At 33.9% G+C, this 26,786-nt stretch overlaps 1 long non-coding RNA gene and 1 pseudogene across 1 annotated transcript in view; both read left to right on the forward strand.

The window, feature by feature from the left end:
* The window catches only part of LOC126008889 (uncharacterized), a 681,047-nt gene that overhangs the window by 334,662 nt on the left and 319,599 nt on the right, over nt 1-26,786 (forward strand). The gene's annotated exons all lie outside the window — the stretch shown is intronic.
* LOC126010261 (uncharacterized) lies at nt 1,012-1,117 on the forward strand (annotated as a pseudogene).

Raw genomic sequence — 26,786 nt, forward strand, 5'->3', positions numbered from 1 at the left:
GACACTTGCTTCCAACTTGTTTACTAACTCCTGTTATGATTCACTGGCAATCTCCAGGGTACCATGGCAGTCAGGAAAATGCTGCTAGTTGTCTCAGAATTATTTCAAATGCTAATTCTTGCTTGAGTCTTATCCCCAATATTTAGTTCACAAAGGTGGAGAACAATTCAATGTTCACACATCCTATAGTCATAAGAAATTTTGGAGGAAAACTTTGTTATCAGAACTCCCAGGAAACACACACACACACACACACATTCACTCACACACACACACAACTCACACACACACATACACACACACACACTACAAAGTGGCATCAGATAGAAGACAGTGCTTAAAAATAATTGGAAGCGGGGCCGGAGAGATAGCATGGAGGTAAGGCATTTACCTTTCATGCAGAAGGACAGTAGTTCAAATCCCAGCATTCCATATGGTCCCCGAGCCTGCCAGGAGCGATTTCTGAGCATAGAGCCAGAAATAACCCCTGAGTGCTGCCGGGTGTGACCCAAAAACCAAAAAACATAAAATATAAAAATTAAAATAATAATATATAGAAGAGTTTAAGAATTTAATACTTGGCAAAGGTAATATAAAATGAAAGTAGGGCTATAAATATTGCAAAATTAAATCTCTCAATGTTAAAACTTGCTCTAGAAGAGGAGGTATTATATCTTGCTTAAAAATGTTTGCTGCTTTAAAATTTGTACAATATTAAAATGGTAATACTTCTTTAAATTTTCTTTTACTAGTGAAATTATAGTCACACTTTGTCTGAAACTCATAAATATTTAAAATTCATGAACTAGTTGATATTGAGTGTGTTCTTAATACAAAGCAGTATCCTAGAACATTTGGCCTCAAAGGTGACCTGGTGTGGCTCATTAAAATACAATCAAGTTGATGCATTGCTCAGAGAGGCAAGTGTAATTAATGGCCTAAGTGGATCTCTGAGAAGTATACAGCATAAAATATTGGGGTAAAGTTCTCATTATCTAAAGAATGGGTACAGTGTTGTATGAAAGGATCCTTGTCAAAAATAGAAGAAACTTCGGCCTAAAACAAACATATGGTAAAGGCACTACCACATACTTTCTGGATCTCACCAATGTTTCTTAGCCTCTTTAATAAATAATACTGTTTATATTGATAGCTACATGTAAGAATTTAAAACTGAGGGGTCAGAGACATAGTACAGTGGTACGGTGTTTGCTTTGAACGCAGCTGATCCAGGACAGACTGTGGGTTGAATTCCGGCATCCCTGGATTGATCAAATATGGTTCCCCCCTGCCTGCCAGGAGCGATTTTTTAGCACATTGCCAGGAGTGGCCCTTGAGCATCACCGGGTGTGGCCCAAAAAAACAAACGAACAAAAATAATAATGTTGGTGTTTGACCAGAAAGTATGAATTGAGAAATAAATGATTGAATGGTCACAGAATGTATTAGGTAAGGAGGTAGGAGATAGTGGAGGTGGACAATGGAAATTCAGTTAGATTGATAGATGGAAGAAGTGATTTAAACAAATGCTCAGAAAAAAATGTTCTAATAAAGATTGCAAGTACTAGGGCTTCAACCCTCACATTAAAGAGAAAGTACAGGTTGTTACAACTCAAAAGTCCATGCTTTAATATCAATTATTTCTTGAAGACTTATAATTAATTATTTCTTCTTTCTTTCTTTCCCTCTTTCTCTTTACCTCTCCTACTTTTTTCCCAGATATAAAATACAGATTAAAAAAAACAAACAAAATGATATCAATAAACAAATAATTAGAATATATATGACAGACTTTAATTTCTTATTCTCCACAAATTTATTTGCATTACACCATGAATCAAAATTTATATCATGGTAAATAGCTTTCTCAACATTAAAAAGATAATATAGACTTAAAACAATTATTTTGGTACCACTGGAAAAAATGCCACTGACCTACTAACTAAACACATTGCGGTAAATCTATCCTCAAAAGCCTTTGTTTCAACCCAATAGAAAGCAATAAGCTAGAATTCCTGATGTTATACATTCAGCTTCTTTATTTGACAACCCCACAGCCCACAGGGATACAGCTTAAAAGTATTTTCTTCCACAAAATTAAAATAACTGATACTAGAATGGGGTCATGATTGAATTCCTGGAGAATCACCTGTGGCCTGCCTTGTGAAATCCCAAAAGCAGCAAAGAAAGGCCAATGCATTTGTAGCATCAGCACGAGTCCTTTCTCCACAGAATGAATGCATTTCAAGGACATATCCCTTGGATTATGGCTGGCTCATTCCACAACTGTCTGTTCTTGAAAAACACAGAGGCTCAAAGGGCAGCCAACTTAGTCACTTGGCTAACAGGAACACTCGATTTGTTAGTGATCAGAGATTGCACTGTAGGAGTCCTGGTGTTATTTTTAACGTCTCAAGCTCCTTTGCCTGTAATTCTCAGTAAAGCCATTATCTATAATATTGTTAGAAGTTTATTTGATAAAAGTTTGGCCTCAGGACCATCAGGTGTTCTTGCTCTTTACTCTCCTGTGGGTCAAGAATAAATCTCCCTTGAACTCTTCTCATGTCCAATCTCTATCAGATGGGTGAAGCTGTTTCTTCCTCAGTTTTTCTGTATATCTATGCAGCTCTTTGAAGAAATAAGAGTATTTCAAGGATATTATGCCTACCTAAAATATGATAATCTTGTCAATTAAAAATATACAATAATATTTACCAATATATTTTTCTCAGAATTCTTTCTGTTATTCTATTTGCAAATCCTTGATAGCATAAAAGCTATTTTTATATAATTAGGAAGCTTGGTGTTCTTGGATTAATTTTTTCCTACTTATTGTTTTTATTTAGGTAGTTAAGAGATGGCAATAGCACTGGTAAAACTGTAGAAATTAAGAAGGCTTTGGAAAGAAGTGGATCAATAAAAAATATTTTCCCATATATTAGGATCTCTTGTTCTATATAGGGAGGACAGATGTAGTAGTTGTAGTCATAAGGACCATTAAACATGATATCTACTATTTTACTTGCTCCTTATAGCACTTTATGCCATAACCAGTGATATTTTAAAGCTGAGGAATACAAAATTCTGAGATGCTAAGTGACACCTCAGTGTAGATACTGTACCAACTTGGCTCTGCTAGCCAAGTTAATTTTACCAAGCTATCACATACCATCACTGAGTTCAGACTGGCTGGCTGTGCTGTCTTCAAATCACAGGTATTAGGTTCCTCTGTGCTTAAAGTTGTAGCCACTCTCAATTCTCACTATTGGGAAACATCTGCTTTAAATCTTTAATTTCTTAGAATCTAGATTTGTTTTTCAGTTGACTTTCCCCTTCTCTTAATTCTTTTTTTATTTTATTTTATTATTTTTTCTTTATTCTCTTTTTTTATTATATTTTTTATCTAAACACCTTGATTACATACATGATTGTGTTGTTTGGGTTTCAGTCATGTAAAGAACACCACCCATCACCAGTGTAACATTCCCATCACCAATGTCCCAAGTCTCCTTGCTCCCCACCCAACCCCTGCAGTACTCTAGACAGGCTTTCTATTTCCTTCATACATTCTCATTATTAGGATAGTTCGAAATGTAGTTATTTCTCTAACTAAACTCATCCCAGATAAGTTGGGGGTGGGAGGAATGTGTGGTCTCTAAACTTAGACAATGGGCTGTCCAAATAATTCTCTTTTCATCTGTGACTTTATTGCACCTAAAGAAATTCTAGAGTGGTTACTGGGCCTGCAGCTGATGCATTTTCTGGGAACTTAGAAATGCACTCTCACAGAATGTAATAGCAACAAGATGGTGAATTGTTTTTATGCTTTAAGAGGAAGCTACACTGGAAGCATGGACTCTCTGGCCGTGTTCCTAATGATAGGCCTAGAAAACTTTCCATATCCTGAGGGATTGACTAGAGCAGGAGTCCTCAAACTGTTACCAGTGGGCCACATGCGGCCCCAAGACATTTATCCAATTTATCCATCCGCAGGGTGTATTTGCTGATGCTGTCTGTCCCGCTTAGAAGCCAACTCATACCAGGCCCAAAGTGCGCATGTGTGGCATGTGAGCCACATTCTCTGACTCCTCTCCTTCGCTCTGTCTCTAGACTCCTCCTCTCAGTCTCAGGCAGGGGGCCTTAAACTATGGCCCACCAAAAACAGGTCCATGGTTCCCATTGAAATACGAGTAAGTTTCTTGATATAAATTTACTTGTTTTTCATTTTAAAAATTGTATTCTTCCTATTTTTTGTTTTGTTTTTATTTCAAAATAAGATGTATTAAGTGTGCTTAGGAATTTGTTCATAATTTTTTAATAAAACACTATAGTACATCATCTAAAGTACAGTGAATTGATCCCCTATTTAAAAAGCTTGAAGAACCTTGGGCTAGAAGTCCATTTCACTTTGGTCTGTACCAACCATCATGTAACAAAGAACTAAAAAAGAGCATCACACACAGTGACATTGTATTGTAAGTTGACCCTCAAGTAAGTGGTTCACAAACTCTATTTCTTCTGACCCATAATTCGGAAGCCCATGAAGAACACTAAATTAAAAAATCATCACAGATAATAGAGCCATTGTAGAAATCCAAAATTCTCGTAGAGAAGCTACAGTACATCATCAGATAGAGAAAAAATGGTATTGGATGCATTGAGGAGAGTAGGAAGGATAGTTTAATTTGTTACCATGATTTCATGGACAAGGAAAAGTGATAACTTTTGACAAGATATGCAGTTCTTCACATTTTGATAAAAAAGAATTTTCCACCTCATCTAGATTAGTTAATCATGATATTCTTGAAAAATCTCCAAGACTCAGATTATGGTGTATCAATGGAATAAATATCTTATTAAACATATCCAAGGCCATTTCAGAAGATTTTTGGGTCACTTGGAATGTTCACTTTTCTTTTGTTTTTGTTTTTGTTTTGTTTTGTTTTTCGAGCAACACCCGTTTGATGCTCAGGGGCTACTCCTGGCTTAGCGCTCAGGAATTGACCCTGGCTTGGGGGGACTATATGGGACGCCAGGGGATAGACCCGGAGTCCTTTCTTGGTTAGCGCTTGCAAGGCAGACACCTTACCTCTAGCGCCACCTCGCCGTCCCCATGAATGTTCACTTTTCTAACTGGTCTATGGGTATCCACAGTGTTCTGTACATCTCACTCACAATAGCCCTGACACATGACCAACTCTCTACAACATTTTGCAGGAGCTAGAAAACCTGTCCAGAAAAGTAGTAGCTCTGAAACTGCTCCTGAATAAGCAAAACGGATAGTATTAACACATGACCTAACTCTATAGGAGCAGAAATTATAAAAACATAAGAATTCTGCCAGAAGAGAGAAAAAGAAGTGTGGTGCTTAGAATGAGCCTTAGAATTTTCAGTAGCTGACAAAATATTTATATCCAAAGTAAGCCAGAAATCCTATAGGGGATAACTGTTACATTAAATGCAAAGACAGCAAGATAAATATAAAATGTAAAGAATCTGGAATACTACTTAAAGGGGACATACCATATTTCTATTAAACAACCCAACATATTATTGACTCAATTAAGAACATTTTAATGAATTTCAAAAAGCTCCAAAAATAAATCCAATTAAATTAAAAATTATATGGCTAAACCAGTAATATAATATAATAAATATAATTAATAAGATTCAAAATTAATTACTTAGCTAAAGAAATAAGTAAAATGTAATAAAGAACAACAGTGTCAGAAAGAACAAAAAGGGGCCAGAGCACTTGCACAAGCAGTAGGGCATTTGCATTGCATGCACTGACCTAGGACAGACTGCGGTTGGATCCCCCAGCATTCCATATAGTCCTCCAATCCAGGATTGATTTCTGAGCACATACCTAGGAGTAAACCCTGAGCATCATCTGATGTGCCCCCCAAAAAAGAACAATGATAATATGAGGATTAGATTAAAAAATTGAATTTCATAAGAGAAGAATTATTTAAAAAATCAATGACACCTTGGAATCTCCAAAGTCCCATTAAAATAAAACTTGAGAATTATCAGGCTCCTAGAAGAAGAGAGGAATATATATACGCAAAAAAATAATAATGGTTGTGTATTTTCAAAATAGGAGGAGAAACTTGGAAATATAAGTTTATTTATATAATAGAACTCAACTTGAAGATAGCTTCTATAATCAAATCAAAATAATACTGCCAAAATTCAAATACCAAGAGAGTCTTAAGAGCAATAAAAATGAAAGTATCCAGTCATATACAAGAGAACACCCCTAAGTCTATTGAGATATTTCTCAATACAAAAACTTACAGGCCGAAAGAGTTGGATGATATATTTAAAGTTCTAAAAGAAAATAACTTACAAACAATGAATACTACATTCAGCAAATTACTTTTTAATAAATAGAGAAAATGCCCCGAATAAGCTAAAAGAGTGTGTTACTACTACACATGCCTAATAAGAAACACTGAAGGAATTAGTAGGTGGGATTGAAAGACATTACTTACATGAAAGCATATGAAAGACACAGCACACTGGTATAGGGAAATACATAGTAAAGTTAAACATAATCTAATACTATAACTTTGTAGAGGCACCCTTAACTAAAGAGCAAGAGTAATGAACATAAATGCTAAAGATAACTATGGCTATAATAAAATTTAACTTTAATAAATGCATAATATAAAAAGATAGACAATATATCATCAAAAATATAGGATGAAAGCTGGAGTGATAGTACATTGTGTAGGCTATTTTCCTTCCACACAGCCAGATTGGGTTCTATTTCTGGCATCTCATATAATCCCCCAAGCCTGCCAGGAGTAATTTCTGAGCACAGAGCCAGGAGTAACCCCTGAACGCTGCCAGGTAGGTCCAAAAGTCAATCAATCATATGAATATATGCATATATTCATATATATAATGAACAGAAAGATAGATATTTCTTTTTTCTTTATATAAGATTAGGTTTCTGTAAAAGAGTTTTATCTATAGGAAATTTTATGTAAGTCTCATAGTAATCATAAGCCAAAAACCTGCATGGAGTAACTATAATCAAAAACATGAGACAAAAATGATTGCAATGGTGTACTAAAGAAACGTTGTGTACTATTTGTGTATGTAGAAATTGGTACAGCTAGGGGCCAGCACAATAGCGCAGCTGTAGGGTGTTTGCCTTACACGCGACTGATCCAGGATGGACCTGAGTTCCATTCCTGGCTTCCCATATGGTCCCCCAAACAAGGAGTGATTTTTGATCGCAAAGCCAGGAGTAGCCCCTGAGAATCACCGAGTGTGACCCAAAAACAAAAAAAAAGAAAAGAAAAAAAAGAAACTGGTATAGCTGCTATGTAAATTAGCACAGTTATTAATCAAGTTAAAAATATATAATTGATAAAGTATCTAGTTATTCATTCCTAGATAAATATCTAAAAGAAAAATTCTTCCTTCAAATATATCTTCATCCCATGTTTTCTAACATATTATTATTAATAGCCAAATAAAATGAATGAATTTATTAAAAAATATAACACATATACTCTATATATAATCATAAGAAAGAAGAAAATCTTACCATTTGCACCAGGATTTTGAAGGCACTATACTTAGTGAGTAAGCCAGACAGAGAAAGGCAAGTATTCAATAATAACTTCTTTAAGTGGATTCTAAAACTTCAGAATTCATAGAAATAGAAACAGAATATTTGGTGAAGAGAAAGGTTGTAAAAATAATGAGGTAATGGTCATAAGGAACAAACCTTCCCTTGCATTTCAGTTAAGTAGTTCTGAGAATATAATGCAGAGCATTAAAAGTATAATGAACAATACTTTAATATATGCCTGAAAGTTAAGAGTAGTTCTAAAATATACTAACCACATACCTACATACTATTAAATTGATGGAGTTGTTAAATGACCTCACAAAGACATTTATTTCACAATAACTTCATATGTCAAACATCATTCTATACATCAAACTTAAAATAAATGATACTTTATAGCCAATTATATCTCAATAAGACTGAGTATTAAAAATGCAAATCTCACCTTTTGATATCTCTTGAATTAGAAAGTTTGTAAATAGGGCCTTGAACTAGGTTTTGTATCAAAAATGTTGCATGTGGTATTAGAATTGTATGTATGACAATCATTAATAGTATTTGATATTACAGAATCTCAATTTTAAAAACATTTAAAAAATAAAAGTTCAGGGTAATTTTAAAGCTATTCAAACAAAATGTCCTAAAGAAATTTCCCTATCTCTGTGGTCACCTATGCCTTCTCCTCCTGTACCTCGACAGTTCTCTCTACAAGCATACCTAACTTCTTACTTATTTCTGTTTTTAAATTCCTGCTTCTTCTATTATAATTACCTGAGTTCTAGATTCTCAATTCCAGACTGGCAAAATGTTTCTTCTTGGTTTAAACTTTACTTGCTTGTCACTCTTTATCTAAGTTCTATACAAACTGTGAGGTATCAATGCTGATTGTCTATGAGATTTTATCAGATTCTGCTAATAATAACACTGCTGCATGCCTCATACTTTCATGTATTTAATATCTGAATTGTCCTCCTGCAATGCAGACGCTGGCCTCACAAAGCAATTGTGTCTTTTCCTGCCTTTAAGAAATAGCAACCAAGATATGGATATTTAAACAGTGTAAGGATAGGCGAAGACCTCTGCTTATTGCAACTTTAATCATTCCCTTTATCCTGCTCAAAGAATCCTGAACAACTGAAAACCAACTTCAGCAATAACACAGAACATTTTTTTCTGCTAAAATCAATACTATGAAAGTTTTGAAACCCCAATCCTGTGGAATATAAACTATTTTATCATAAGTTCTGGTAGATGCTTAGTTGAAATCAGTGAGAGAGGTATATAAAACATTACGACACCCCTGGTATAAACTGATGCTATAATTTCAGGCATTCTGCATTTTAGAAGGCCACATTTGAAAGGCCAAAGGGAATTGTATTCTAAAGTCATAAGGAAGTATTTGCAGATAATATCAAGCAAATGTGAACTTCTGTAGGATTATATATGAAGTTAACTCTGAACCTTGGGGAAATTTTTCTCATAAAGCCAAAGTTAACAGTTATTTTTAATAGGTTAATGCTATGCATGGAGAGGTCAACTCATTTTCCCAGTTCTACTGGGAACAATCTTCAAGTATATAACTGGGCATAGGTTCCTAGCACTGCTGGTGTGTCCAAAACTATAAATTAGGAAAGAAAAAATATATACCAGAGATTTATGTTTTCCTTTAAGCATTTGTTTTCATCAATAGTTCTGCAAAGTAACTTCATTCTTCTATTGCACGTTCTCTTTCCAGTCAATCAAAGAAAGTGTATTAATCTGAAGTTAAATAAAATGTGTGCTTGAGAAATGATTGAGAAGTTAATGGACCAGACTCCTCTTAGTCTCTCCAACTATATATAAATTTGGCCAAGAATATGTTTCTGAAGGTACTTCTTACCATGCAGGTGGACACAAGTATATTTCTGGCATTGACTAATTAGGAGGACCACTTTCATTTACATAATGCAAAGGTACACAGAGAGAAAGAAGCTTTGGCAGTGATTAGGTGGATAGGGTTCCTAAAATTAAAACACTACTTTTAGTTAACCTTCTGAGCATGCCTAATCCTGGAGGTTTCTGTTGCAAATGACTCCATCTGACAATGTTTAATGTATTGAGGGGCAAGGTGCCACCTGACAAGTCATACAAAAATTTTGTTACATGTTTGCTTGTGTAGGTATTTTTTTGCTTGTTTCTGCTTAGAAGATTCTGGAAAAAATGACTAGAATTATTAATCTAGGTCCGGAGGAGAGAAGATCAAAGTCCAGTTTCATCAAGCAAGAAGATAGACCTCAAGGGAGCAGGAAGATGACTCAAAAGATTTAGTACAAACCTTGGCATATACAAAACTTTGAGTTTCATCCTGGGAAACTGCACAGCTCTTCTGAGTATCACCAAGTGTGCCCCTCATAGCTCTCAAGACCATCAAGGTGACTTAGTACCACCTGAGTAGTACCCCATACTGAGCCAAAGTCATAAAATGTTAGGCTTGAATCATGAGGATTAGAGTCACTGGGAATGGCCACTGACCACCAATCACTGCTGGAGAACACCCTCACAACATATAGAGATCATGTGAGAGGACATGTGATGTGACACTATCACTTCTATGATGACTTTAACATGGCAAGGGTACCAATGCTTCTATTATTCAACATAATACAGTGGAACTACACTTAAAAAAGAGGCATCTGAGGGCCGGAGCAATGGTGCAGTGGTAGAGCATTTGCCTTGCACGCGGCTGACATAGGATGGACCATGGCCAGCATCCCATATAGTCCCCAAAGCCAGGAGCAATTTCTTTTTTTTTTTTTCAGGAGCATTTTCTGAGTGCATAGTCAGGAGTAATCCCTGAGCGTCGCTGGGTGTGGCCCCAAATCAAGAAAATAAAAAGAGGTATCTGGGTCAGAAAGATAGGAAGATGGGTAGAAAATTATCTTTGCATGTAGTCAACCCAGGTTTATCTTTATATATAGTCACCCTGACACCCACCAGTAGTGATTTCTGAATGCAGAGTTCAAGAAAAAGCACTAAGCACCACTGAGTATCAGCACCACTGATACCCAAAACAAAGGTATCAGTGTTATTTGGTTGTCCCCATTAGCATATAACTAATGGGGTGTTTCCCTTTTACAACAAAGATAAAATTAGTTAACTAAGAGTTCAGGAGATTCAGAATTATTAAGGAGAGGTAAAGTTTGGAGAACTTTGAGGTTGATATTATATGATCCCATATTTATTCAAAGATTGATAAAGCTTGAATTACAAGGAAAATAGATTTTGAACTCCATCACAAGTTAGCCAATTTATACATTTATTTTGTTTTTGTTTGCTATTATTGTTTTTCTCCAACTATTTTTTTGGTTTGGTTTTGTTTTGTTTTGGGCCACACCCATTTGATGCTCAGGGGTTACTCCTGGCTAAGCGCTCAGAAATTGCCCCTGGCTTGGGGGGACCATATGGGACACAGTGGGATAGAACTGATGTCCTTCCTTGGCTAGCGCTTGCAAGGCAGACACCTTACCTCTAGTGCCACCTCGCTGGTCCCACTCCAACTATTTTTAAAACACCCATAGAACAGGATTTCTAATTTCCTAATCTTGAAATTCCAGAATACTGAATCTATCCATAACTAACAAAATGGTCTTTTCTTTCAGCTTTCTAAATGGCACTTTGACTACAAATTGAGCTTCAGAGAATCATTTAATATATATGCTCTTTCTTTTTGATTTCCAGAAAAAGCCTTTCCCCTTCATTTGAAACTTCTCTCATCACCTCAGATCACCTTATTCTTTCTCATTAATTTATCTTAATCCCATGTTCACTTCCTATGTTCTTTTAGCTTTCAGTCTTCATGAGTTATCATTTAATACAACATTTTGTTCATCTCCCCAGTCATTTAGAAAGCCCATTTTCTTCTTCCCAGCCTTCTGTTAGGCCTGGCCTCTTTTAGGCATAAGAAATTTATACAAATTGTTTTTTGATTAAGTTACTGATGATCTGACATTGGATCTTGCTGTGCTTGCCTCATGCTTCATTTTTGTTGAGACATTAGAGCATAAAATAAGATACCAGAAAGGGCTTCTCAATACCTTGATTTTTCTAGCTTTTGCCCTTCTGATAACCACCCACACTGTGTTTTGATATGATCCCAGATGGGAGAGTAGTATCCTAGGTCAAGGATAAAATTATTAAGCTATATTTTATTTAGGAACTTATGTTCTCTGAAGCTTAGATTTGTTCCCTTAGAATTAAGTCAATTAGAATGCCAGAGGAAAAAAAGTATGTATCATATTATTTATAATTCTTACAAATAAACCAGATGGATTTTTGTTTGAATTATGATCTTACACTTATGACTACTGTGTGACCATAAACATATGAGTAACTATCACAGAACTCTCTTTTCTCAGTTTCAAAGTGAAGACAAATTTTCTTCCTTTGGAAATTGATGATAGAGTGAATGATTTAATATATTGGGAAGCTGAGTTACAATTGACTTAAAACGTATGTTTTAATATGTGAATTATAATATTCATTTTTATTATCAATTCAGTCACTCACTGAAAGCACAGTTTGTAATGGGTATCAGAGGTAGAATAGTGTATTGCACATATTATTTTCTATGATGCTGTTAAAGTCAGTTACAGAAACATAGTGCAAATATGGTTATAATTTATAAAATTTATCCTGTGTGCTATGTTCTAGGAGAGAGTCAAACTATCCAAAATGGCATATATATTTTTCAGAATGGCAATGCTACCATACTCATATGTGACATCAGTGACAACAGGGAAACTCGGGGCATTGTTACATGGATAATTTGTCCAAAATAATGGCACTGGAATGTTTAAACTTTCTTATACATTAAAGGTGATATTAAATTTTGATACCAATAAATTTAGATTAAAGACCTTACCTTAAAATTCAGTCATATTTTAGTTTATCTTAGTCCTAAATTGGTATTTGCCCTCACAACAAATGAATGGAAGATATGAGTATCCCTTTATTCAACTAAAATAGCTGTTTTATGAAGGCTAGCCACTTAGATATTTTTAAGAGGAGTATTATAATCAGTAGATAAACTAGAGTCAGAGAACCTTCTACAGCTTAATGGGAAAGGGTTAGGATTATAGTTAAATAGCCTACAGAGACTGAGAGCACCAAGTTCTCAGTGAAGGAGGTGGATCCCCACAGTAGCACTGAATTGTCATGTGATTTATATTCACTAAGGTCCAGAACACAAACACTGCTGGCCTCTAACCTCTTTCTGATTCAGCTTGTTTATCAGGAACCCCAAATTGTGCTGCTATAAAAAGCTTCAAGTTGCTGCTGCAGTTACTAACTTAAAGGCCTATTTTAGTTTAATTTTTAGTTTCTGGGCGATACTCAGAAATTACTCTGTGCTCTTCATGCAGGGTTCACTCCTGGCAGGGCTCTGGGGACCATTGAAATGGGGAGGAATTTGGTCTACTGCATGCAAGGCAGGTGGCCTACCTACTATAAAATTATCTGGTAACTAAGGATTTATTTTAAATTAAATAGACTAAATGGGTTTAATAAAATTAATTACAGAGCTTTTTCACAGATATAGATTCATTTTAAGGGAGCGTGTTCTTTGTCTTTCAATTAAAAAAGGTAGTTGTTTATTTTTATTGATATATACATATATATAATTACTTTAAACACTGTGGTAACAAAATTGTTCATGGTTGAGTTTCAGACATAAAAATACAGCACCCTTCACAACCTTCCCACCACCAATGTCTCCAGTAGTATTCCATTGTGTAGATGTACCACTGTTTCTTTAGCCATTCATCTCTTTTTGAACAATTTGGATGTTCCCAAATTCTCGCTATGTAGTATATAGTGCTGTAATGAACATAAGAATGCAGAAGGCTTTTCTGAATGGTGAATTTGGATTGCTAGGGTATATTCATAGGAGAAGTATTGCCGAATAATATGGAAGCTCAATCTCTAGTTTTTTGAGAAATATCCAAATTGTTTTACCAAAAGGCAGAACCAGTCAATATTCCCTTTCTCCTTATATCTGCACCAGTACTGGTTGTTCTTGCCTAGTGACATTGCCAGTCTCTGTGGTATGAGATGATATTTCATTGTTTTTATTTCCATTTCCATAATAATTAGTGATGTGGGGCATTCTTTCATGTGTCTTTTGACCATCTGCATTTCTTCCTTGGGAAAATGTTTATTTCTTCTCTGCATTTTTTGATGGGGTTAGATGACTTTTTTCATCTAGCTAAGTACTATCAGGGTCTTGTATATATTACTTATTAACTCATTATCTGATGGATATTGGTGAATAGTTCTTCCCATTCTGTGGGTAGTCTTCGTATTCTAGTTACTGTTACCTTTGAGGTGCAGAAGCTTCTTAGTTTAATGTAGTCTCATTTGATTATCTTTGCTTGCACTTGCTTGAACAGAGAGGTGTTTCCTTCTTAAAGATGCTTTTAACTTCAATGTCATAGAGTTTTCTGCCTATATTTTCCTCTATGTACCTTATGGTTTCAGGTCTGATATCAAAGTATTTAATACATTTTGACTTGACTTCCATGCATGGCATTAAAGAGAGTTCTGAGGTCACCTTTTTTCATGTAGTTGATGAGTTTTACCAAGACCAGTTGTTGAGAATTTTTTTGCTTCACTTTGTATTTCTTGCCACTTTATCACAAATTAATTGATTATATACCTGGAGGTCAATCCAGAATATAAATATTCTATAGTCTAAATAGTCTATTACACTGACCTAGGGTCTGTCTTTATTCTAATAACATGCTGTTTTAATTACTATTGCCTTACATTACAATTTAAAGTTGAGAAAGATGACAATAATCCATCTTCATTCTCCCCAAAATTACTTTATTTGTTTGTGGATATTTATTGATCCAAATAAATTTTAAGTATGTTTGATCCAATTATCTAAAAAATGTTATGGGTATTCTTATAGGAATGGCATTTAATATGTACAATGCTTTGGGAAGTATTGACACTTTAATGATATTAATGTCCCCAATCTATGAACAGAGTATATTTTTCCATTTCCATATGTCCTCTTTTATTTCTTAAAGTAGTGTTTTGTAGTTTCTTTGTGTAGTTATTTCATCCCTTTAGTAAAGTTGACTCTGAAGTACTTAATTTCTGAGGCACAATTGTGAATGTGATTTTTTAGTATATCTTTCTTCTCTTTCATTACTTGTGTCTAGAAAAGCCATGGCATTTTTTCATATTAATTTTGTAGCATGACAAATTACTATACAAATCTATTTTTTTCTAGAAGCTTCTTGATAAAGTGTTTAGGATTTTCTAAGTATAGTACATATTATTGCAAGCAGTGAGAGCTTGATTTTTTTCTTTTTCTATCTAATGCCCTTTATATATTTTTCTTGCATAATTGCTATGACAAGTACTTCATTACTATATTGAATAGAAGTGATAAGATAGGCAACCTTGTCTCATACCATAGATATTAGAGGAAAGCTTTTATTATTTCGCATTGAGTATAAAGTTTGCCATAGGTTTGTGGTAATGGCTTTGACTATATTGAGAAAAGTTCCTTCAACTATCATCTTGTTGAGAGTTTTTAATCATGAATGGGAGTTGAATCTTGTCATGTGCTTTCTCTGCATCCTTTGATATGATTATATAGTTTTTATTTTTTCTTTTATTGACTTGGTGTATTATATTGATTGACTTGTATATGTTAAAACATCCTTACATTTTTGACATGAATCCTATCTGGGATGGTGTATAACTTTCTTGATGAGTTGTTGGGTTCTATTTGCTAATATTTTTTGAGAATATTTTCATCTGTTCATCAGGAATATTTGCCTATAGTTCTATTTTTTTAATTGTCTCTGTCAGCTTTTGCTATCAGGGTGACATTAGCTTCATAGATTTATTTTGGGAGTTTATAAGTTTCTTCACCTTCCTGGAAGAGCCTAAAAAGGATTGGCAGAAGGTCCTCTTGAAAGTTTTGAAATAATTCACTATTGAATCCATATGGGCCTGAGTGTTTGTTCTGAAAATGCCTTTTGATTACCATTTCAATTTCCTCAATAGTGTAGGTCTGATCAGGTATTTCAAATGATATATATTCAACTTTGGACCTATAAGGTTCCAAGAATTTATCCATTTCTTACAAGTTCTCTTATTTTGTGATATAAGAATTCTCAAAGTAATCTCTGATTACCCATTGAATTTCCATAGTATTTGTAATGATTGCCTCCTTTTAACTTCTGATTCAGGTTTATTAAGTTTCTCTCTCTCTTTCTTTGTGAGTGTTACTAATAGTTTATTGATCTATTTTACTTTTTAAAAGAACCAACTTTCACTTTAATTGACCTTTTGGATTGTTTTTGTGGTTTATTAATTTCTGTTCATTAATTTCTGCTCTAAATTTTATGACTTCTTTCCACCTGCCTATTTTGGGTTCACTTTGTTGTTCATTTTCCAATTTTTAAGCTGTGCATTAAATTATTTATGTAGGCCTTCATTCCTGATGAATGCTTGCAAAGCTATATTTTTTAGTCAGTACCATTTTTTTTGCTGTGCCCCATAAGTTCTGATCATTTATGTCTTCATTCTCATTTTTTTCCAGGAATCTTGATTTTATCTTTCATTTTGTTTCTGGTCCACATGCTTGTTCAGTAGTGAGCTGCTTAGTTTCCAGGTGTTAATGCTTTTTCTCTGTGTCTGTTTGTAATTCAACTCTATTTTCAGTGCACCATGATCTGAGAAAATAGTTGATACAATTTCTATTGTCTTGATTTTAAGGAGGTATGGCTTATGGCCCAGCATATGGTCTATCTAGAAGTTGTAACATGTGCATTATAGAGAATGTATACGCAAATTTCTAAAGCCACATAGATAGATAGATAGATAGATAGATAGATAGATAGATAGATAGATAGATAGATAGATAGATAGATAGGTAGGTAGGTAGGTAGGTAGGTAGGTAGGTAGGTAGGTAGGTAGATAGGTATAAATACACACACACCTTAGCCACTCTTCTTCCTTTCTTTCTTCAGAGCCAATGTATTCTTGTTAAATTTTAGTCTTGCAGACATATTAAATGGTGAAAGGGTGGTATTTAAGTCTCCCACTCTTATTGTATTACTATTGACATCTTTTTTCAAGTGTATATGCAGTTTTTTAAAGTATTTTACTGGCCATTCATTCAGTGCAGATATGTTTATGAGTGTGGTATCTTCCATGACTTGTATATATCTTAATTAGTAAGAAATGCCCATCTCTGCATTTTATAACCTTTTTAAGTTTGTGTCAACAGATGTTAGTATGGCCACCCAAACCTTCTTAAGGAAGTTGTTTGCTTGAAAGTTTGTTCTCCAAACTTTTACTTTGAATCTGTTTTCCCTTTATTCAAATGTGTTTCCTGATGTACACATATGGTAATGTGTCTTCCTGATATACACATATCCTAATTATTAAGAGTTATGCATATTTTAATGTCTTCCTGATGTACACATATCTTAATTATAAAGAAATGACCATCACTGTCTCATAAATTTTTGAAGTCAGTGTCATCTAACATTAATATGCTTCATCTGATATTATGATGGCCACCCAAAATTTTTAAGGGCATTGTTTACTTAAAAGTTAAACTTTTGTCTTTTAGTGTGTGTTTTCCATGAATATTCAAATGTGTTTCTTGCAGACATAAAAATGTTGAATTCAATTTTTGATTCATTTTGCCACTCTATATCTCTTAATTCTTGCATTTAGTCCATCAACATCGAGAGAGATGTTTGACATGGTATTTTGTGTCATCTTTTTGTATAAATTTGTGTGTTTATGAGGCCTGGTATACCTTACAGTAGACACTTCAGTTCTTTTAGTCTGTAAAGTTTCTGAGGTGTTGTTTAACTGTATCCTTCTTTCAACCCTGAATGAAAGTCTGCTGGGTGACGTATTTTTGGTGAAGCAATTATTTTGCTGAGCTTTTTCCCTATATCTCACCACCTCCTTCAGCCTGAAGGGTACATTGTAATGAATTTCTATAAATCTTAAGTTTGCTTCTTTGTATGTGAAATACAAATTTTTATATTTGTAAAAAAAATACAAAAGGGATCAAAAATTTCCTTTTTATCTTGCTACTTTCAGTATTCAATTTTTTATTTAAGATTTTTATTATTGTGAAAAGCATCGTGTAGGGGTGTTTTTCTTTAGATCCCTCTGGGCTGGAACTCTTTGGGTATTGAGGGTGTGGGTGCAAGCATTCTTCAGCTTTGGGAATTTCTCAGCAGTGATGTCTTTGACTGTTAATCCTTTATAGGGGTTTTCTTCCTGGCCCGCTGGAACCCCAATGATTCTTATGTTCCTGCTAAATTTATCCCAAAGGTCTATTGTTGTCTGTTTACTTATTTTTGAGTATAGTTTCCATTTTCTGTTTGTTTATTTTAAGACTACCAATTTCTTCTTCTGAATAGAGAAGTTATGTAGCTCATCTTCCAGCTCACTGTTTCTGTCCTCAGTCGGTGTTATTCCTCTGCTGGTGAGGCTTTCCAATGAGATTTTCATTTCATCTATCATATCTTTCACCCCTGATAATTTTGTTTGAAGTTTTCTCTTTTCTGGTCTCATATCCTCTTGAGTCTTATGAGCTGTCCATTTCAAGGTTCCTTTGAGGTCTTTGGATAGCCTTCACATTTTCTCTATAAAGCACAAATCAGAGCATTATTTAGGTGGCTAATGGGGGCTGAGTCTTCAGAACTAGCTTCTTCAGTAACATGGTGTGGTGTTCTGCATTGTTTTTTCATTGTGATATTTTGTAGTGTATGTTTTTTATATGTTGTAGTGGAACTTGGTGACTGAAAGAAATGCACTACTGCAGAGTGCAAGTGGAGCAGCCATGCTTTTGTCTGGCTTACTCACCTCAATTTGATTCAAAATGGCATTATTTTATTCCAAATTCTACCTGCAGCCTGCAGCCTCTCCCATCATTGAGCTCAAAAGACCTTTTTTAATTCTCCCTGCCATGCTCCTATCTCAGTTCAATTCAAAATGGTGCTTTATAGTTCAAGCACTGCCCATAGCCCACACCAGCTCCCTATGCTTCTAGTCAACAGTCCTTTTATTCTTTACTCCCAGCCATGATTTTTCCTGGGATCACTCATCCAATTACGTTCAAATCTCAGGAAATATGTTCTTGCTACTACTCATGCCACTCTAATATTTATTGTGTTACTCAAAATTAGTTATATAATAGCATAATCTCATAATATTAGGGCTCATATCAACAATAAAACCCAAACCTATTTGAATTAAATATAAACAAAAATTAAATGAACAAAAATTAAGCTTAACATTAATTTTTGTGTGGCATAACTTATTCTACTAAAATGAAAAGATCTTGGATTTATTAGAGAAAATACATATAACATGAAATCTAATTTTACTTTTAATATATTTTTGTAGTATTTGTGTAAGAAATGGCAATTTGCTTAAGTGTAATCTTTAAAATAACTTGTAGACTCGGTTACCAACCTTCTACTTACTGAAAATTCTGTCAGTGAGCAATTAATATGTTGGCAGTTTTAATAAAATATTTCCTAGTATCTCTGTGGGGTTAAATATATACTAAAAATCTATTAAAAACTTGTCAAAACAGTTAACCTAATCCAGTTGTTACCAAATTTGAGAATATAAAAGTTTACTATGACATATTTACTATTTTGGACTATACGTGATCTGTTACAAACTGTTATATGTCATAACCAGAACATATATATTTTCTATTTACATATAGATATAATACTGAATGGTAAGACCAATGTGCCTTTAGCCCACTTTTAACATTTTTTTTTACATTATGCTATTCTTAAAGTAATAAAAACTTTTATATATTTTATAGCATCTAAATTTATTTGAGTATTTTTACAAGAAATTCCCAAGTTTAGGATTAAAATAAATGGAGTTAATTAGGAATGTTCTTAGGAAAAATCAATAGGGAAATAGAGAAATAGGACAAACAAATAAAAGAAGTCATGTGAGAGTTTGACTGAGATAAAGTCCAGTAAAGGGTAACTTTGACTTAACCTTGAAGAGGAGCTTTTTAGTCAAAAAAAGCCTGTATTCCTGAGTTTTGATGAATATAGCAGAATCTGCCTAACGAAAAAATAAATAATCCTATTCCAATGACTAGAAAATGTATCAAGGATATAATCAAGAAGGTAAAGAAAATGTAGCAACATAGGAAAATGTATATTTTCAAATTTTACATCAAAGTAATTAATTGCATCAGGAGATTTAAATAACTCTTAAAATTCAATAATAAAACAATCAATTCTTAATAGGTAAATTTTTTGAAGAGCTACTGCACCAACAAAAGACAGATGGTAAATATGAACATTAAAGTATATTTAACAGCATTATACATTAAGGGAGTTCAAAGTAAGTCCAAAAATAGTGAAAAAATTGAAATACCATTACATATATATGTCAGGATTCTAAAATATAAAAATACTGATAATATCAAATAATGATAAGGATGTAAGCTAACAAAATTTTTCAGCATTACTGGTAGAATCACAAAAATGTTAAGTTATTCTTGAAAAAATTTGAATACGTTTTATCAACTCAAAAAAAGCGCAAATATATGTAACATTTTTTATAATTGTCAAACTCAGAAATATCTAAAAGTCTTTTAATGATGGGTGGATAAGAAAACATCTACACCACAAAATACTAGTCAGATTTAAGATTAACACATTCATTTAAAATTAACACAATCACTTAAGATAAACACAGTAATTCTAATGAGTTCCTGGATAGTAAAATACTCAAAACATCTGGTAAAACCATTTTCCTATGCTTTCCCTTTACCAATGAGAATAAGCTTTGACCATTCAGGGTAGGAAATAACTTAAATGTTTTGTCTTTTTCTTGGTTTTGTTTTCCATTAATTCAAGTAAATAATATCACTACAGATAGCTCAACTGTTTTTTAAATACTTTGAATGGGACCACTAAATCCATTAAATTTTTTATATTTTCCAAGCAAATTCAGTCAGAATATGAATAAGATTAGTGTATATATATACACATACATAAATATGTATATATACATATATATCACACTATATATGTCATGAGACCCATTAAACATATTTCCCAGTCAGTCTAATGCAGGCCTGTAGTCTTTCCTCCATGAACCATACCATGACATATTAACTGGTCTTACAATATTCCCCTGAGGCTTCTTGATCTGTTCTCCTTGTGCCATAGACTATTATTTCTCTAATTATTTATATCCTAGATTTGATGCACAAACAACCCTTCTACTATATGTTTGACTTGTCTGGTCTTCTGGACTACATGTGCTTCTTTCATCTCTGCCTCTGCTTATCTTACTCTAGCTCTGCCCTGGACCCAGCATCAGCAAGATTTATGTAACAAGGACATAAAGCTTTTGGCCTTGAACTCCATAAAAAGGAAATAGGCCAGATTCACCTGAAACCAGCCTTTGCATGTGACAAAAAAGGAAAAGACATGATGTCTTAAGATCAGGCATAAAGCATTCTGAGAAGTAAAAATAGCATGTACAAATATTCATGATCAAAAAAAGGTGACAAGAAGTTTGTGTAGTACAAATGCTCAAGCACAGTATCAGTGTCCAAAGACAAGCTATGCTGAGAAATTTTTTAAAATATTGTTTTGAAAAGACCAAATGCTTAGACTCCTGTGATACAGCCTCTGCTTCAGTCAGCATATCTAATAATATTTCAAAGTTCAGCCTTCCTGTGCAGAGACATCAGTTAAGTAATGAACTTTCAATAACAGCACAAAATGTCATCAGGTTAACAGACACTTCTGCCATTTTCTCCTCCACGTGCTATATAAATCCATTTGGTATTGATCTCCACTGCTAAGTTTCATCCTTAATGTAATTCTTACCGTCAAAGCAGAGTAAACAGATAGTTCCTGGAAGAACCTAAACATGTTATTTTTTACTCATCAGATGAGTCCTCTATAGATTACAAGGGAACCTAATCCATTGGGTGTTTCATTACAAAAGTTACCAGTTTACAAATTTACTCCAACTGGAGTAAACTACAGGGACTGAATGATAATGACAATATAAGAACCTCTGAAGAAAAATATAAATAGGTAAAAGATACAGACCAGGATTTGGAAAGTTTTTTATTCATAATCACTGATACTGGGCAAAGATGAATAGAAAGGAAGATTTCTCACATCAGGGTTATGGCCTTAGACCATAGTGGTGTGACCACATGTTACTTCAAGTGGCAATATTGCCATAACAACACAATGTGGTCATTGCACTTCGACATACTGTGTTGTGCAAGGGTATAATCTCAATGGCTGGATCTTGAATAAATAAGGATTAGTCTCTAATACCACTGACTCTGATTCTGGGTCATTGTACATGCTGCCTCCTCTAACAGAAACACTCCTGAATTCAGTGCATCCTTTCGCTTAATTTGGAGTGAAAGAGGCCTCTTAATGGCCCCATCCATAGAAAATGATTTTTAAGTAATCCCCATACCAGCAACACTATCATCAGCTAAGGATTTAGAAATGCAAATCTTGCATTGAGTCAACAACCTAGATCTCATGAATAAGAAGCTCAATAGGTGCAGTGTGTACCTGTATTTTACTCCAGATGACTAATTTGTCTTAAAGCATGGAAGCACCATTTTTAGGATTCAAATCTGGCTCTCTTAGATAGTGTTCCTTCTTTTTTTTTTGTAAGTTTAAAGATCTTCTCTCCTTCTCCCAGACTTCACTTTTAGCCTTTGTGGCTTCAAGCTTGTTTTCTGGGTCTATGCTTTGATCTTGCCACAAATCAATATACCTTTAGGTCTAAAAGTCAGTCAAAAATGAGCTGGGCAGCAAGGAATTGTGTGAATAGAGTAATTGAATACTTACATATGCACATAAGATTTCTTATGATGATAAGGGGACAAAAGGGAGATTTTTTTTTATGATCAGGAAGTGGTTAGCGGATCAGTTATCTCTGTGCTGCTCCACTTAACAGAGAACCCAAGATATCTGAAAATTCTGAATTGTTTTACTTATTACTTTAGCTTCCTACCCCCTCCTCTTCTCTGGTAATCTTTGTTCCATTGTCAATGTTTAACGTCTTCACATTTATGTTTTACATATCATATAACTACAGTAAGTAAAGTAATACAATAGCTGTCTCTTTCTGACTTCCTTAAGTTCTTCAATATTTTCTTACAAATGACAATACTTCTTCTTTAGTACTTTATGTTTTCAGGTCTACCATTTAAGTCCTTAATCCATTTTAGTTTATTTTTGTATATTCAGTAACAGAGTTGTTTAGCTTTAATCTCAACATGTGATTTTTAAGTTTTCCCAGCATATTGAAGAAACCATCCTTACTCAATGGCATTATTTTACCATAAATTAACTATAAAATTTTAAATAAATGTCTAGCTTTCAGATATAATTTTCTGATACATTTTTCAATCTTTATTTAGTTATCAGATAAAGGTTATTTATTTATTTATTTGGTCCTGACTGTGCTCAGGACTCTCGAGGCTCTACACCCAGAGATAACTCTTGATGAGTTCAGGGGACCAAATTATACAGTTTTACATAGTTTGTATATAGTTTAATGTCATCCCTGACATAATGCCTCATTTTGTTTTACTTCCTCAAAATTTCTTTAAGTAATTGAAGTCTTTTGTAGTACCAAATAAGCTATAGTATTTTTTATCTTAATTTCTTTAAAATATCAGTAGAGGACCAGAGCACCTAAGTGCCACAAGGCGTGACTTCTCCAAAACAAACAAAAATAATAAATAAATATATAAATAATATGTCACTACATTTTAAATGACTTTGATTGGGAGAGAGTTAAATCTGTGTATTTCTGGGGTTGGAGTGATAGCATGGTGGTAGAGCATTTGCCATGAACAAACGACAGATCTTAGTTCAATCCCCAGCATCCCATATGGTCCCCCAAGCCTGCCAGGTGCGATTTCTGAGTGCATAGCCAGGAGTAACCTGAATACTGCTGGTGTGACCCCAAAACAAAAAATAAAATAAAAAACAAATCTATGTATTGCTTTTGGTAGAATAGTTGGATAGGCCATAGATATAGTGTAGCAAGTAAAGCATTTGCTATACCCATGTTCGATACCCAGCATCCCATTTTGTCTTCAAAATGACAGAAAGTGATTCCTGAGTATAGAGCCAGGAATAATTCTAGAGTACCATTGGATATGGCCCAAAAAGAAAAAAACAAAGAAGAAAGAATGAATAGTTAAACAGTATTATTTGCATTTATGTACATGGTATGTAATTCCATATCCTAATATTTTGTTCTCAATTATTTAACACTGTCTTACAATTTTTGTTACACAGTTTTCAACACTTTTGTTAAATTCATCAGGAATAAATACAACCTTTAAAGTTCTATGGTAAAACTAAGTTTTTACTCAATTTAATTTTTATGTGTGGGGACAGAGTGGTGGCACAGCAGTAGGGTGTTTGCCTTGCATGCTGCTCATCCAGAAAGGACAGATACTTCTAGAACAGTAGTGCAGCAGTAGGTAGGGAGCTTGCCTTGCAAGCGGCTGACCCAGGATTGACCTCAGTTTGATCCCCAGCATCTCATATGGTCCCCTAAGCCAGGCGCGATTTTTGAGTGCATAGCCAGGAGTAAATTCTGAGCATCACCAGGTGAGTACCAAAAAACAAAAACCAAAAAAAAAAAGATGTGTATTCTTTCATTTATTATGTACTACTTGTTTTGTACATTGATATTAAAACTAGTTCATTTGATGCATTAATTATTTTCTAATAGTTTTCTAATGAAGACTTTTCAATGTACATTAGCATGTTACCTACAAAAATTAAAAGGTAATATTTTTCCAGGTTTGGATTCCTTTAATTTTTGTTTTGTTTTAATACCCTTACTAAGATGAATAATAATAATAATAATAATAATAATAATAAGTAACTTATAAGCAGTGTTTTGTTTTGTTTTACTAGGTTTTGGAGCAGTTTATAGAATAGAACACTTACCCATTTTGGACCTAAAACAATAAAGAAATAAAAGATGATAGTGTAAGTTATAAATTACTAGGAAAAAAGTATAATGAATAATGAAAAATTCTGAGTCTCTAATTAGAACACAAATGGAGGTATCAGGTAAAATTTCTTAAAAAACATTATTTAAAAATGTTTATATAATACCAGTTTATAGAATAGAAACTTACAAAAAAACATTTTTAGAAAGCATAAGTGAGGAACTAGAACAGTATTGCAGCAGTAGGTAGGGAGCTTGCCTTGCAAGCGGCTGACCCAAGACTGATCTCAGTTTGATCCCCGGCATCCCATATGGTCCCCTAAACTGGAGTGATTTCTGAGTACATAGCCAGCAGTTACCCCTGAACATCACTGATTGTGGCCCCCCCAAAAAGAAAGAAAACAAAATACCACCAAAAATCCCAGAACTGAGTCATAATAAACCAAGATATTCTTAGGAAAAATTGCAAATATTATATATGTATATAATTTTATTCAATATTTATAATAACTCTATGAAATATATCACCACTCTAATAGTAATATAGTCCAAAAAGATTAAGGAAAGTCCTATAATCAATCAAATAAGTGACTGAATCAAAATCCATATCTGAGTAAAGGACCAAATGCCATGCCACTTGCACATAAGAGATTTAGTTCCAAAAACAAATAAAAAATAACCCTAACTAAATTAAAAAAATTTATTATTTCATTAGTCCATTGTACTTTTTTTTTTTTTTTTTTGGTTTTTGGGCCACACCCTGTGACGCTCAGGGGTTACTCCTGGCTATGTGCTCAGAAGTTGCTCCTGGCTTCTTGGGGGACCATATGGGACGCCGGGGGATCGAACCGCGGTCCGTCCTAGGCTAGCGCAGGCAAGGCAGGCACCTTACCTCCAGCGCCACCGCCCGGCCCCCAGTCCATTGTACTTTAATAAAGTTTTTTTATTAATTTTTTTGGCCACACCAAGTAGTGCATTACTCCTGGCTCTGCACTGAGAAATCACTTCTAGAAGGCTGGATGACCATATGGATGCTTGGGATTTAACCCAGGTTGGCTGCATTAAAGGTGCATTGGTTTAGGACCTACTAAATATAAGCTTAAAACAGAGTTAAAACAGAATGAGTTCAGAAATAGGGTTAGATTACTCAAAGAACTGAGACATAGGTTGAATAATTTCAGAATGAAAAATAAATATAATGTTTATGAAGATTTTTAAATGTCTGTTGACAGGTTTAGGTCTATTCTAGGACTAGCATGAGCTTTAGCTAATAGGTAGGTTTGGTTACTTTTTAGGATTATTGCTTAGGTTGAAATACTTTTTCATAAGGTAAGATACTTTTTCTTCCCAGTATTCATTTTGTTTAAATGAATATACATCTGCTGTCCTATAATATTGATAATTACTTGATTAAAGTAAACAAAACATAATGCAATACAACTGGATTCTGATGGTAGAAACTCTCACACTATATTTTTATCTTAAAGAAAATTAAATTTAGTTACTCCAGAAATTGTGGCTAAAAACTAACATCATAATTAATTGAACACATTTACACATTACGTACAAAATGTTTATACCATTTCTTTAACCACAAATGTATTCAAACTTACTACTGCTTTATGCTTTTAGGAGGTCATCCAATATCACCATCTTATTTAAATCTGATAACCAATCCTAGAATTAGGTCATGTTTTATTTTTTGCAAAGGAATCTGAATTTTACAAGGAAGGAAAGTAAGTTTAATGCAAATACCATGCAATATAATAATAATCTCAAGAGTGTTTGATCCATTTCTTTGAAAAAATGTCATGGGTATCTTTAGAGGAATTGCATTAAATACATATAATGCTTTGGGAAGTATTGTCATTTTAATGATATTAATCCTGCCAATCCATGAACAGGGCATATGTCTCCATTTCCTTGTGTCCTCTCTTATTTATTGAAGCAGGATTTTTCAGTTTTCTTTGTATAAATCCTTCACCACTTGGAGTTGACTCCAAGATATTTGAGTTTGTGGGGCACTAATGTGAATGGTATTGTTTTCTTAATGTCCATTTTTTTCTCTATTATTATTAGTGTATAAGAAGGTCATTGACTTTTGCATGTTAATTTTGTAGCCTGTCCTATTGCTATATGAATCTATGGTTTCTAG

This window comes from Suncus etruscus, chromosome 5 (genome assembly GCF_024139225.1).
Source record: "Suncus etruscus isolate mSunEtr1 chromosome 5, mSunEtr1.pri.cur, whole genome shotgun sequence".
In the NCBI taxonomy this organism is placed as follows: Eukaryota; Metazoa; Chordata; class Mammalia; order Eulipotyphla; family Soricidae; genus Suncus; species Suncus etruscus.